General features: G+C 45.0%; 1 protein-coding gene across 5 annotated transcripts in view; it reads left to right on the forward strand.

Annotated features, from left to right (window-relative positions):
• Window positions 1-15,575, forward strand: part of AGPAT3 (1-acylglycerol-3-phosphate O-acyltransferase 3) — an 88,960-nt gene that overhangs the window by 12,451 nt on the left and 60,934 nt on the right. For 4 of the 5 annotated variants that reach the window (XM_057545354.1, XM_057545355.1, XM_057545356.1 and 1 more), the window contains one exon: window positions 13,169-13,234. The exons of the other annotated variant lie outside the window; for it this stretch is intronic. The gene's annotated coding sequence lies outside the window, so the exon portion shown is untranslated. The remainder of the gene's footprint in view (window positions 1-13,168; window positions 13,235-15,575) is intronic. 5 annotated transcript variants of the gene reach the window in all.

Genomic DNA, 15,575 nt, shown 5'->3' on the forward strand with positions numbered 1-15,575 from the left:
CACGGGAGAGGCCGCTGTCCTCCAGCCCGCGCCCAGACCGAGCGCTTGTCTGACGTCGCAGAAGTGCTGGCTTTCTGTGCCAACTTGACGTGTCCCTTGGTGCTGAATCACTTCATGGCTCAGCACACCCGAGAGGAGCTTCTCTTTCCTCTAAAGCATCCTGAGGGCAGCAGGGATGCTGGCCGCCGGGCCTCAGGGGCCACCTGCCCTCTGTGTGGCGGGAGCGGGCAGGGCACCTCGTCTGTCTGTCCCTGTGTGGCTCTGAGGTTGCTCCTCGGGGGTACGAGGCTGTGTTTGTGAATCACTGGGAGAAAATCAAGCCGGGACTTGGCATGGAGTCCTGATTGTTTAATGCTGCGAGTTCAGTTTCAGGCCTTTGGTGGAGTGGGCCTAAAGGAGCCTGCCCCGCTTTGTCCTCAGGGACTCTGATGGGCTCAGAGTGGAAAAGCTCCCTTTCTCAGCAGTTTTCTTGCCATGTGTGTGTGTGTGTGTGTGTGTGTCACATACACACCTGTGGCCCTTTGAAAATAAATGTCAAAATGTGCAATCACGTGGATGGTAGCACAGTTGTATTTAAAGCAATGACTTTTGCCAGTTACTCTTCTTATTCACACTCACATACATCCACCAAAAACCGAAATAAGCACATAGGTAGAGGGCGGAACCCGACCCCAGTGCGCTGACGTGCAGGGAGCAGGCGGTGGTGGCCTGGACGTTTCAGGTGAGCTTTATCGGGCATCGTGTCTAACTTGACACGTGTGACAAGTAGCAGTGTGTTAGCCGTGCTCAACGAGAGAGATTTGTTCTGGGCTCGGGGTGTGATTACAGGGTTGACCCTTCCAACCTGGGTGATGGGGGGACGGGGAGAGAGACACAGAGACAGGACAGAGACAAAGAGAGACAGGGAAGGGGAGAGGGAGAGAGAACATGAATAAGAGAGAGGTTTCTTGTAAATAAGACTTTTTTAGGAAGAAAAGAAAATTGAAGAGGAAGTGAATTGCTAGGTGTTCGTGCTTTGTCAGGTACAGTGTATTTATTTCCAGAGAGGGATCGGTTTCTTCTTCTCCTTCCAAATTTTATACAAGGAAAAGAAAATTGGAAATATTTAATAATTTTGTCATAATTGTTATTTGTAACTTGTTGATTATATTGTACTTCCAGGAATGGGTTAGCTTCTTTTTTTCAAATTAAGAAATGCTTTAGTATCTGAAACACATAGAATACTGAAGCCCCTGTACCTACCGTCCAGTGGAGGAATTAACCATTGTGGATACATGGGAGGCCAAAGAGCTGGTGGAACTAAAAATTTCTAAAATTCTTAACATGTAAGCAGAAAAGGGAACGAGAGGGAAATAACAGCAAGTATGTTGTGTCTGAACCTGTGAGGCCACGAGCCACAGAGCCACACCTGAGACGTGGCTGGTCTGGATTGAGATGTGCTGTTAGGGAGGAATGCACTCTAGGTTCACAGACTTAGTATGAAAAAAAAGTAAAATATCTCACTGATTCTTTTAGATTGAATAGATGTCAAAATGATAATATTTTGGATATACTGGGTTAAATAAACTGTATTATTAAATTATTTTTGCCTATTTCTCTTTTTTATTGAAGTCTAGTTGATTTACAATATTGTGTTAGTTTCAGGTGTACAGCAAAGTGATTCCATTTTTTATGTATATGTATACACACACATACACACACACACACACACATATACTTTTTCTCAGATTCTTTTCCATTATAGGTAATTACAAGATATTGAGTATAGTCCTCTGTGCTATACAGTAGGTCCTTGTTGGTTATCTATTTTATATATAGTAGTGTGTATCTGTTAATCCCAAACTCCTAATTTATCTCTTCCCCTCTTTCCCCTTGGTAACCGTAAGTTTGTTTTCTATGTCTGTGGGTCTATTTCTGTTTTGTATATGAGTTCATTTGTATCACATTTTAGAGTCCACATATAAGTGGTATCATATGATATTTGCCTTTCTCTGTCTGACTTACTTCACTTAGTATGATAATCTCTAGGTCCATCCATGTTGCTGCAAATGGCATTATTTCATTCTTTTTTATGGCTGAGTAATATTCCATTGTGTGTGTGTGTGTGTGTGTGTATGCATGTATATTTCAATATATACATATATATATCAATAATATATATATATTCTTAAACCAGTCGTCTGTTGATGGACACGGGTTTTTCCATGTCTTGTTTGCCTGTTTCTTTTTACTTTTTAATGCGGCCCTAGGAGATTTAAAATTGCATTTTGGCCCCTGTCATGTTTCCCCTGGACATGCTAGTTGTGGTTCTGAGTGGCCTCATGAGGGTGGAGCTGTATGACCTGGGCGGGTCCTTCATCTTTGGGCCCCGCGCCCCAGGAGTCACGGGAGGTTTCTCTAGTGTGTAAGTCTCTACCCTGCGGGACCCTGTGCCTCTGGCCAAGTGCACTTAATACACGTGAAATGCTCAGAACAGGGTCTGGCAAATACTAACCACCAGGTGTGTCTCATATTATTATTAATAGAATATTTGGTAAGATCTTCTTTGCTGTGTAGAAATGGATTTCGTAGATCGTCCACACCCAGAATTTCAAAAGGATGGGTGTTCCAGTCCGGAAATGCCTGGGCGGGTCGGAACCCCGGCCCTGGCGGCTGTGGCGTGGTAGGGGGACAGGCAGAGGACGCCCCCGGGCGTGTCTCCCGGGGAAGTGGCTGCTTTCCTGGACTGGTCAGCGTGTGCAACAACCCGGTCGTGGTGTTTGCTCCAAGTGGGGTCGGGCCGTGAACTCTTGAGAGCAGGAGTCCAGGGGGACCTGCCCCCCAAAACCTGCAACAGGCACCGACCCCGGTAATGCATTCCCTGCACAGCGAGCGGGAAGGTCCGGGGGCCCCGCCGGCCCGAGAGCCCCTCGGCGCGGCCCAGCCCCACCCTTGTCTGTCCTCGGGGCCCTGGGGCTGCAGCCCGAGCCCGGCCTCGCTCTGTCCTTGCTGCGCGGCCCGCGAGGGCCCCGCGGAGGCTGGACAGCTGGAGGAGCAGCGCCTGCCTCTGTCGTGAGAGTTCGTGCGGGGCGCTCGGAGGAGAAGCCGGGGCGCGCGGGGCTCCTCCTCGTCCACTCCTGGCGGGGATTCTGGGCGGGGCTGGGGCGCAGGGCCCCCACGGTCTCAGGGAGGGACGCCCCCAGGGTCTCTGGGAGGGACGCGCCCAGAGCGCGGTGGCCGTGGCTCCGGGCTCCTGAGGCCCCTGTAGCCCCGCTGGGAAGGCCAAGGCCATCAGCCCCGGGGCAGCTTCTCCTGCCGCTCAGCCGCCAGCCCTGGAGGCTCTGCCGTGGTCCTGCTCACACCCCCTGGGGGGCACGGGGCCCTGGGGACCTTCCTTTCCTCTCTGCCGGGGGCGTGGTGTCTGTCTCCTGAGACACCCTTGACCCAGCTGGGCGCCGCTGTCACCAGGCATGTGCTACCCTGTCCCTGACAGCCCAGAAGAGTCCCTGGGCTGGGAGGACTGGGGGGGGCTGGGGGCCCCTCCCCCGGGGGCCCCTCCCCCTTCCCTCTTCTCCAACCCCACCCTTCCCCTCCCCCCTCCCCCGTCTGTGTCATGAAACATTTGATTGTGAGCCGGCGATGGGGGTAGTACCTTTCTCAGCATATAAGCTTTCATGACCAACTCATCGATGGAAACATGTGGAACGTGAATCTCGTCTTTGTGTACCTCCTACTCGTGCTTCCGTATGTTCAGCGGCTTCTCACTGGAGCGCGATGGTCTCCGCAGCTGAACGACCGGCAGCCCGTCCCGCCCCTCGCTGGCCTGCGTGGGCCGTGCGGGCTGGACGGGGCGGGCCTGGCCGGGGCTGCGCTCTGGGGCAGTTGAGGGTTGACCTGGAGCGCGGGCCTGGCCTGGGTCGGCGTTGGCGGCTCGTTGTACATGTTGACTCTCTGTCTCTGTCCTCGCTTCTCCCCCGTTACCCTTAATAATCAGCTAACAGTGAGGCTCTGTGTTTCCTTCAGAAGCATAACCTTCACCCCCAGAGACCTTGTTGGAATGGAAGCACTCGTCTTACCGAAGAACAGGGGTTTGCTCCAGCCAGGGGGCGGGCGTGGCAGTGGGACTGGGGTCTGGACAGTGTCCCCTGGCCCCGCAGGTGGCGTGGGGCTCGGGCCCGAGGGAGCCCCGGGTGTCCCGACACCCGTTTCGTGCACAGCTTGCTCTGTCTCCACCGCGGTGAGATTAGATCTCCAAGCTCACACTTGGTTCTTGAGTAACCAACTTTCAGTTAAACGTCTTCTCCACTCGTGATGGCTGGTTTCTTACACAAGGCGATTTGAGGGAGACGTTGTCATGCTGTCCTTTGGGTCTGAGGGCCCAGGCTCCAGCCGGGCAGGCCCAGGGGTGCCGGGCGTCTGTGAGGGTGGTGGTCCCCAGGTGAGGGGCACAGGCAAGGGCCTAGGTTTCCAGGGTCCTGGCGGCGGCTTGTGACTTCTGCTTCAGGTTTTTAAAGTTAGCCTGTTCTTTGGGTTTTCTGTATCTTTTTGGTCAATTGCTCTTCCTAGGAATTTGTCCTGTTAGCTCTGTTTTCAAGTTTATTGCTCCAAAGCTGCTCATAATTCCCTCTTAAAAATTTCCGCAGCGTTTGCTTATACCTCCTCCTCCTCGCTCCTGACGTCGTCCATGCCATCTCTCTCTTTATCTTGATTCTCTTGCCAAAACTCTGCCACTTGTACTGATCCGTTCAAAGAACCACCTTTGTGGTTTTCTGTATGCTTTATATTTCATTAATTTCTGCTTTCTAAGTTATTTCCTTCCTTCCTTTTGATTCACTTTCTGTTTTTCTAACTTATGTTTTAGGTCATTTGTTTTCAGCCTTCTGAAATTTTCTACCACACGCTTAAGTATAACCTTTGATCCCTTTAAGAACTTTTAGCTGCAGCCTATAAGTCGTGATATGACACATTTTTGTTACTCTTCCATTCAATAGATTTTCTAGTATCTAATTGATTTATTTTTTGATTGTCAATAACTGTTTTGAATTTCTAAGCATATGAGAATTTTTCCAAATATCTTTTTGTTGCCTTTTTTTTTTTTTTTTTTTTGCATCAGTACATTTTGGTCTAAGAATATACTCTGATACTGATGCCTGTCTTCTGAAATTTGTTAAGACTTGTTTTATGGCCCAGCATATGGTCAAATTTTGGAAATGCTCTGTGCATCTTTGAACAGACTGTATTCTGCGGTTGGTGAGATTAGTTTTGGTAGGTTCGTTATCATGCTATTTAAACTGTCTATGTTAGGCCTCGGCAAACTGTAGCACATGGGCCAAATCTGGCTCGCCACTTGCTTCTAGAAATAAATTCTTATGAGATCACATCCACACCCATTGGTTTATGTATTGTCTATGGCTGTTTTGCACTGTGACTTGGTTGAGTAGTTTCAATAGAGACCGTTTGGCCCAAAAAATCTAAAATATTTACTATTTGGCCCTTTCCAGAAAATGTTCGCCAACTCTTGTATCCTCGTTGATTTCTTGTATCTATCTATTTTATCAAATACAGAGAGAGGTCCGTTAGACTCTCTAGTCATCACTGTGTATTTGCCTATTAATTCTTGCATTTCTATCAATTTATAAATTGAATTTTTAAAAATTAATTAATTAATTAATTTTCGGCTGTGTTGGGTCTTTGTTGCGGCACGCGGGCTTCTCACTGCGGTGGCTTCTCTTCGTTGCGGAGCACGGGCTCCAGGCACACGGGCTTCAGTAGTCATGGCTCGCGGGCTCTAGAGTGCAGGCTCAGTAGTGGTGGCGCACGCGCTTAGTTGCTCCGCGGCATGTGGAATCCCAGACCAGGGATCAAACCCGTGTCCCCTGCGTTGGCAGGCGGATTCTTAACCACTGCACCACCAAGGAAGTCCATCATTTCTATTAATTTTTGCTTTATATGTTTGGGGCTGTGTTATAGTAATGACACAGTTTTTAAATTGTGGTATCTTCTTTATGAATGAAGTATCTGTCCATCTCTTCTAGTGTTTTTTGCCTGTAAGTCTGCTTTGTCTGAAATTCATGTAGCTGAACCTTTGGGTAGTACTTGTCTTGTAGACTCTTTCTATTCTTTTATTTTTAACCCTTTTGTATTTTTATGTCTTAGATGTACCTCATAAACAGCATATAATTAAAGTGTTTTTTTTAACTGAAGTTTGATAATCTTTTTAAAAAATTCTGACAATAAAAATTTTTTTAAGCTGGAGTCTTTATTTGGTTTACTTTAAATGTAATTACAGATAGATTTGAGTTTAAATCTACCATCTTATATTTTACTGACTGTTTTATCTGTGCTATGTTTCTTTTTTCTTCCCTTCTCCTTTCTTGGTTTTTTTTGAATTGATGATTGATCCTTTCTTTTTTCTTTGTTTCTTTTTTTTTTTTTTTGGCCACTACCACTAGGAAGTTATAGACTCTTTCTGTTCCTTTGATGGTTTTCCCAGAAATTACAACATTCTTACTTATCGAACATCAAATTAACTAGTACTTTACTTTTCAGGGGCGATCCAAGGACTGAGATCACCCCTAACTTTCCCTTCCAACTCATGTGTTATTGTGTATTTAATGTTTTTAACCTCACAAACCTTTGTTGCTGTATCCTTAGTATTACTTCTGTTTTTGATTTGTAGATATATCTGCCACTTTCTTTGCTCTTTATTTTTTTCTCATCTTTGACTTTCCATCTGAGATCACTTCTTCCTGCTTGAAGTGTACGTGCATTAGAAATTCCTTTAGTTAGATTCTGCTGGTGGCAAGCCTTCCCCACTTTTGTTTAGTTTTCCCTGCTCCTTCAGAGATACATTTGCTGGTTGTAGACTCTGGGTTGCCAGTCGGGTCCTTTCATCACACTGATGACAGCCTGTGCTGGCCATTGACATCCTTCATATGCGAACAAATCATTGTCAGGCTGTCTCTCCTTTGCAGGTAATCCGCCTTTTTTCTCTGGCTTCTGAGATCAAAATTAAAAGCCTTTGTGCTTCAAGAAAGTGAAAAGACAACCCACAGGATGGGAGAAAATATTTGCAAATCACACATCTGACAAGGGGCTGGTACCGGAATGTAGAGAGTTCTGACAAGGCTGAGCGGTCGGTGCCTGCGTGCCAGGCCGTACGGAACGTCTCAGGAAGGGGCAACAATGGGGAAGGCCCTGCCATCTGCCGCTGGTTCTGAGCTGCGCCCTCCTGCCTCGTGCTGTCGCCCCCCCCCCGACCCCCCTCCATCCACCCGCGTGCAGGAGAGTCGCTGGTCGTCTCTCCAGACGTTGCAGGCTTCTCCGTTCTGTGCAGCTGCAGCCTCTGCCTCTGACATGCTGATCAGCACTTCTCAGCTAAGGTGCAGCGGTCACGTCCGCTAGCGCTGCCCACTATGGATGAGTGAGAAATGGAATGAAAATGCAAGATCCCAACATCCACATCTAGCCGTGATGGGATGAAAGGGACCAGACCGCACATCCCACCTTAAACAAAGGAAAACAAACAAAAGTGTGTGAGGCTACCGACTTCAAACATGCCCAGCAGGAGCACCGGACGGTGACCCCACGAGAGGGTGTGAGTGGGGCACCCCTCTCCCAGCTTATCACCTGCAGCGGCCAGCTGAGCACAGGGAGGGCAGGTGGAGACAGAGGCTGGCGTTCAGGGACTCCGTGAAGGCTGGAACTTGTGGGGATACCGGAGGGGATAGGATCGCATGACTCAGGAGCTCTAGAGACCTGAGAACGGTACCTCCCGACTCGTTCTTAGACTGTGGTGATCTGCGCACGTGTGTGGGATGCCACCAAGGTCGGGGGAGCCTGGAAAGGAGTAGATAGAACTGTTCCCTCAGTTCACACGGGCTGTGAATGAAGTTGTGTTCTCACCAGCCAGGCGGAAAGACCTCACAGCTCAGAGGGTGTCGGGTAGGGACCTCAGAGGCCATCGCCTCCCCCCGAGATGCAAGCCTGCTCAGGACCCACAGAAACAAAGCTTGAGAAGGTCAAACAACTCTGAGAAAGTTAATGACACTCCCAAACAAAGCCTGACAATATTTGAGGGACCACGACAAGCTCACCCCCCGACACGCCATGTTCACAGTGTCCAGGAACCAAGCAAAAATTACTTGTCATGCAAACAGGTGGGAAAACATAACCCAGAAGTCAAGAAAAATCAACTGGAAACAGATCCACGTGGATCCACAACTATCCAGATGGTAGAATTAGCATAGAAGGATGCTAAAAATGTCTGTTATAAATATGCCCCATGTGTCCAATGACACAGAGAAAATATGCACAGAATGAGGAGAAAATAGAAGATATAAAAAAGACCCAAATCTTCTAGAGAGGAAAATGCACTGGGTGGGGTTCATAGTGGGTCAGACACTCAGACCCAATATTTATCTTCAGTATTCTTGAAGACATGTCACTAGAAACTTTCTGAAATGAAACACAGGAAAAGGACAGGGGAAAAAAGCTGCAGCATCAGTGGAACCGTATAAAAAGGGATAACAAACATGAAATTGAATTCCAGAAAAGAGGTGTGTGTGACGGAAAATATTTGAAAAAAATAATGGCTAAAATTTTGCAAATTTGATGAAAACTGATTTTCAAGAAGATCAGTAAATCCCAGGCAGAAGAAACATGAAGAGAACTACACCCATGTACATCAGAATCAAATTTCTGGAAATCTTAAAGGCAGAAGATCTTAAAAGAAGCCAGAGGCAAAAACCTACACTGTACAGAGGAAATAGAGATGAAGTCACAGTGGACTTCTTGTCAGAAGTGGTGCAATTCAGAAGAGGATGGAAGGGCATCTTCAAGATACAGAAAGAAAAAAAGCTTCAGCCTACAATCCCGTAGCTAACAGAGTCTCTTTCCAAAGTGAAAGCCAAATAAAGACTTTTTTAGACATTTAAAAGCTGAAAATAATTTATCACCAGCTGACTTGAACTCCAGAAAATATAGAGGAAGTCCTCTGGGGACAAGGAAAGTGACACCAGACAGGAATTTGGATCTGAAGGAATAAAGAGTAGCAGAAATGCAGGAAAATGTAAAAGAGTTTTGTCCTCTCATTTTAAAAAGTCCTTTAAAAGATAATTTACTGTTTAAAGTAAAAGTACTAACAATGTTTTATAGAGTTTATAAGTAGAAGTAAGAGGTATGGCAGTAATATAGCCGAAAATCTAGAAGTGGGGAAATGGAAACTAGTAAAGTTCTTAAAATACATGTGAAGTATTATAATATTATTGGAAAGTAGACAGTGATATACTAAAGATATACATTGTAAATTCTAGGGCAACCGTTAAAAAAACAACAGAGAGGTATAGCTAATAAACTAATAATGGAAATAAAATGGAATCTTAAAAAAATCCCTAATCCAGAAGAAGACAGAAAAAAGGAGAAAATGAAACAAACAAATCCAGATAGGACAGATAGAACGATAATAGATTTAATCCCAACCATATCAATAATCACATCAAATATGGATGGCCTGAAAACTCCAAATAAAAGGCATTTTGTCAGAGTGTCAGAGCAGATAGAAAAGATTAGGTAAAAGTGCTTTCCACATTAAATATGAAGACAGAGATAGGTTAAAAGTAAAGGGTTAGAAAGATAGATACCATGCCAACATGAATCACAAGATAGCCCAAGTGGATATATTAATATCAGACAAGTTATATTTCAGGACAAGAAATATTGCCAGGGAAGAGAATGTCTCCTCATAGTGATAAAAGGGGTCAGTTCATCAAGTGAACATAATATATTGAATATATGTGCACTTAACAAGAGCTTCAAAATACATACTGCAAAAACTGATAGAACTGAAAGGAGAATTAGACAAATCCACAATTACAGTTGGAGATTTCAACACGCCTCTTTCAATAACTGACAGAACAAATAGACAGAAAATCAGTAAAGACAGAGAAGACTTGAACAACACCATCAATCAGTTTGACTTGACTGGTGTTGATAGAACACCCATCCAACAACAGCAGGACACATATTCTTTGCAAGTACACATGGAGCTTTCACCAAGGTAGACCAACTTCTGGCCCATGAAAAAAATCTCAGTAATTGAAAAAGGACTGAAACCATAGGAAGTATTTTCTGTGATCAACAGAGAATTAAACTAGAAGTCAGTGATTGAAAGATATCTGGAAAAATCCTCAAATATTTGAAAACTCAATAAAGACACTTTTAAATAGACCATGGTCAAAGAAAAAGTCACAAGGGAAGTTTGATAACATTATGAACTGAGGGAAAGTTAAAACATAAGGTATCAGAATTTGTGGAATGCAGGTAAAATAGTGCTTAGGCATCTATAGCATTAAATGATCATATTAGAACATAAAACAGTTCTCAAATCAATGATTTAAGGTTCAACCTTAAGGAAAAGTAAACCAAGGAAAGAAATAACAAAGAGCAAAAATCAATGAGATAGAAAACAAACGGTAGAAAAATATCAATGAAACCGAAAGTTTGTTCTTTGAAAGAATCATTAAAATTGGTAAACCCCTAATTAGACTGATCAGAAAAAAAAGAGAGAAGAAAAACTACCAAAATCAGAACTGAGAGGGGAAGAGTCACTAGAGATCCTAAGGGAATATTCTGCAATGCTCCATGCCAGGAGATGTGACAACACAGATGAAAGGGACACATTCCTGGAGCAAAAGAAATCACTAAAACGTATTCAAGTCAAAATAGATAACCCAAATAACCCTGAATCTATCAAAAAATTCAATTTGCATATAAAAACCTTCTAACAAAGAAAACTCTTGGCCCAGATGACATCGTTGATGAATTCTATCAAACATTTAAGGAAGAAATAGTACCAATTCTACACAAAGTCCTCCAGTAATTAGAGGAGGAGGGAACACTTCTTAGCTCATTTTATGAGGCCAGCATCACCCTGGTACCAAAACCACACAGGCTATGGACCAATATCCATTGTGAACAAAATCCTGCCTGAATTAGAAAATTTTAGCAAATCAAACCCAGCAATATGTAAAAAGTCTACTGCACCATAACCAAGTGGGATTTATCCCAGGAATGCAAAGTTGGTTTAACATTCAAAATCAGTCATTATAATTCACTTTATTAACAGACAAAAAAGAAAACCATATGACTATCTCAGTGGTGAAAAAAAAAAAAAAGCATTTAATACTCATTTGTGGTAAAAAAAAAAAAAAATCTCTCAGCAAACTAGAAGTAGATGGCCTCAGTCTAATAAAGGGCATCTATGAAAAACCTACAGCTAACATCCTACATAATGGTGAAAGACTGAAGCTTTCCTTCTATATAGGGAGCAAGGCAAGGACATCTGCTCTTATTCACCACTCTCATTCAACATTATACTAGAAGAATAAGGCAAGAAAAAGAAAGAAAAGACATACAGAAGGGGAAAAAAGAAGTAAAAATATCTTTATTCACAGATGGCATGATGGCCTATTTGGAAAATCCTAAGAAATCCACAAAGTTACTAGAACCAGTAGGTGAGTCCGGTGAATTTACAGGACACAAGGTCATTATAACAAAATTAATTTTATTTCTACATACTAGCACCGAATAGTTAAAAGCTGTAACAAAAATATGAAATTCTCAGGGATAAATATAACAAAATAGTGCCAAGAGAAATTAAAGCAGACCTAAATAAATGGGGAGCTATACTATGTTAATGGACCACAGGACCCAATGTTACTAAAATGTCAATTCTACCAAAACTGTTATATAGATTCAGTGCAATCACAATCAAAATCCTGGCAAGGCTTTTTTGTAGAAATTTACAAGCTTATTCTAAAATTTACATTGGAAATCTAAGGACCTAGGAGAGCTCCAATAAATTTGAAGAGGCAAAGAAAAGAGTGCCTGGCTTTAAGACTTCCTCTACTTCTATGGTAATCTAGACATTGTGGAACCGCAAAAAGGTATACATGCAGATCATTGGAACGGAGTAGATTCCAGAAACTAACCCACACATTTATAGTAAATTGATTTCCAACAAAAGTTTCAACGTAATTCAGTGGGGAAGGGATACAGTATTTTCCACAGCTGCTGCCAGGACTATCGGACAGCAACACGCAAAAACGGTGAACCTTCGCCCAACTTCATCCCATATTAAAAAACTAACTCAGAATGGTCTGGTCACCCAGACCTAAATGTGAAAGCTAAAGCTATTAGGTTTATAGAAGGCAAAAATGTTGTATTTGCATACAATGTAATATTATTCAGCCTTAAAAGCAAAATTATGACACATGCTACGACATGAATGAACCTTGAGGACATTATGTGCAGTGAAATAAACCAGACTCAAAAGGACAAATACTGTGTGATTCCATTTATATGAGGTCCTTAGGGTCATCAAGTTCATAAGGACAGACAGCAGGACGGTGGGGGCCAGGGCCTGGGGAGGGGATGGGAGGGAGTGTTTCATGGGCACAGAGTTTCAGTTTGGGAAGATGGAAAGTTCTGTGGATGGACCGTGGTGATGGCTGCACAACAGTGTGAATGGACTTAACCCCACTGAACTGTACACTGGAAAATGGTTTAAATGGTGATTTTTATGTGTATTTTACCACAACTCAAAACAAACAAACAAAAACAAGGACTAAAATTAGCCAGTAGGCCTGGGTTTGGCTTTATCAGTGGCAGGCTGGGCTGGCCTGGCGGGAGCCCCTCCTGCAGGGTTAGTGGGTTTGGGAGGGAGGAGAGTGCAGGCGAAGTCGGCACGGTTGCCGTCCTGGGAACGGGAGCCTCAGCGCCCAGAGGGGCCGGGAGGCCTGGAGGCTGTTCTCCTTGTCCATCCGTCAGGAGGTGGCCTACCTTCAGCTGTTCCTGTGAGCCTGCAGGGGAGGTTGGAATTGCTTCGCGGTCCGTCCTGGGGTGTGGTCCCTGCGTCTCTCTGGTTTGTTCATTTATGGGCCATCTGTTGGGCCTCCTTATCAGGCGGGGGGAAGTAACAGCACTTGGAAAGACCTGATAGGCTGTGTCCCTGGTGTTTGCTTAAGTTAGTGGACCGTTCAGGTCATCGGGACCTGAATCAAGTTCATTCATAACTGTCTGCTTGCCTGATGTGCAGTCTTTTTGATTTTAAAGTAACTGCACGTAGTTTATTCACTGGGTATTTTTCCAGTCCTGCCTAAGTACATTTGTGTTTGTCTTTAACTCTCAGGCCTTCAAGTTGGAAACCTCTGAGGACGATTGCTGACCCCGCTGACCCTGCTGACCCTGGGCCGCGGTGAGTCAGGAGAGGGAGGCACCTGATGCTTGAGCCGTGTGCGTGTGTGCGTGCGTGTGTGTGTATGTGCGTGCGTGTGTGTGCACATGTGTGTTTATTCCTGTTCCCTGGAGCAGCCCTGGAGTGGGTCCTGCCCCAGCGGTCTGGACCTGGCTCTGTCAGCAGACACAGAAGTCTATCGCCTTGAGAGCCAGGCTCGCTGATCCAGCTTCAATGACATTGAAGGGACCGAGCAGGGCACAGCCGGGCCTTAACACATTGTTGGATTTTCTTAAAGGTGTATATACTTTAAAGTTTTCTTACAGCCAAAGGATATTTATTATAATCTGAATACAGATGAAAAAGTCCAGGTAACGCGGTTCCCCTTCTGTTTGTTCCTGGAGGGATGAGTGAAGGGGCCAAGCTAAAACTGCTGCTGGGTGGAGGGCATCTCGGGAAGTGAAGAATGGGCGTCCCCCCAGCAGAGCTGGACCCCGCTTTTGTTAGCAGACCTGCAAGTCCGTGGGTCTTTTGGAGATGGACGTAGCTGTCCAGCTGAGTCGTCCAGGGCTGGAGTGTGACCCGGAGGTCGGGGAGCATGTTTGCCGTCAGGATGTTCTGCTCCTGTAGATAGATCCTCTGGGAAGCCCAGTGGTAATCGGCAGCTGTGGCCGAGAACACTGGTCAGGTGGCCTTGGTTCCTCCGGGGCTGAGGACAGAACCTGGCCGCAGAGTGACCGCCAGTGACCCGGCCCTCTCCTGTGCTCCCGTGTCCTGGCTTCGGGCCGTCCAGGACCTGCCTTTCAGGCTCCACGCTGACCTCACCTTCTGCGCGCAGACGTGTTCTCGGGGATCTGCTGCGTTAGGTGACTGGGTGACAGGTTCCTTTTGTATTAATCCAGCCTTGACCAGAAGGCCTCCCCCTGCCATTTCTTCTTTGGACCCAGGAGACATCTGTCACTTAAAGTGCTTTCTGCAGAGAGCGAGTGCAGCCATTATGTTTGGAAGTTTACAAGTTTCACTGCGGGATCCCAGCTCTCGGTGGGCAGGCAGTTTCCCCTCATGTGTAATAGTTACACGGTGTGCTGATAGCGACTAGCCTAGCCGGTTAAGAACAAGCGCTGGGGATGTGAATAGCATGAATGCAAGCCGGTGTCAGTCGCATACTTTTTATATTTATAGTCATGGCTTATTGAAAATAATGTTGCTTAAATATATGAGTGGAGCACTGCAGTTAAAATTACTTTGTTTAGTGTCTCTTTATAATTAAGTATTTTATTATGAGTGCTCACTGGATAACTGGAAATATAAATATGACGTACATGGCAGCTCTCAGCTACTGCTTTCTCTGAGCACCTCACCTCCAACATTCTGAATCAACAAAAGTTTATTTGCTTTTTTTGCTCATTATTGATTGAGTACACAGCTTGTGGTTTTAGCTGTTAAATTGTTGCAAGCTTCTGTTCTGTGCAAAAGAAAATCAAACTACATTGTATCCTAAAGTTGAGCTCTCCATGTATTCCCTTCCTTTTGATTATCATCTGGCAATGGGTGAACTATACTTGGGGCTAAAAGGATTCTCTCCCTCGTAACTGCCACTGCCCAAGATGTGGCCTGCGATGGCCGCGGGGGCTGTGGGTGGCACCAAGAGCCTTTTGATGTGTGAAGCATGTTGCATCGTACGTGGCAGGCATGTGTCCTCAACACTGGTTTGTTTCTGGAGGAGAGTGACCGGGGGCCCTGGTCATCAACCAGACCTCTCCCAGAAAGACGGGATTGGGGGAGGTTGGAGATGGAAATCAGTTTGCTCTCCCTCTTTTCTGGGGACGGGACCTCAAAGTTCTGTAGCAATTGAGGGCTGGGAAAAGGGACGGGGAGAAGAGTGGTAAGTTGGAGACGTGCTTTTCAGCTCCGGGACAGTCAGATTTATAACCAAGCATCCAGCAAGATTAACTCAACATTTACAAAAAGAAATGACTTTTCAGTTATGCATTTACGACTTACCATTTTTTAGAGGCAGGAAAGATATAACCACCCGCCCCCCACCCAAGCTAGTAATCATCAGTATTGAAATTTAAGGCAAATCATTCGTTAGTGACTTGAACTGGCACCTCTCAAAAGATGTCCAAATGTTTAATAAACACCTGAAAAGATGTGCAACTTAATTAGTCATCAGAGAAATGGAAGTTACAAACCACAATGTGGTTTGATGAGTGGAAGGATGAGGTGAGTGGAGCAGGGTTGGGGGGCAGCGGGGCTCATCCATCACTCTTTTTTTTTTAAACATTTATTTTATTTTTTAAAATTTATTTATTTTTATTTTTATTTATTTTACTTTTGGCTGCGTTGGGTCTTCATTGCT

Source organism: Balaenoptera acutorostrata, chromosome 4 (genome assembly GCF_949987535.1).
Source record: "Balaenoptera acutorostrata chromosome 4, mBalAcu1.1, whole genome shotgun sequence".
NCBI classification, from domain to species: Eukaryota; Metazoa; Chordata; class Mammalia; order Artiodactyla; family Balaenopteridae; genus Balaenoptera; species Balaenoptera acutorostrata.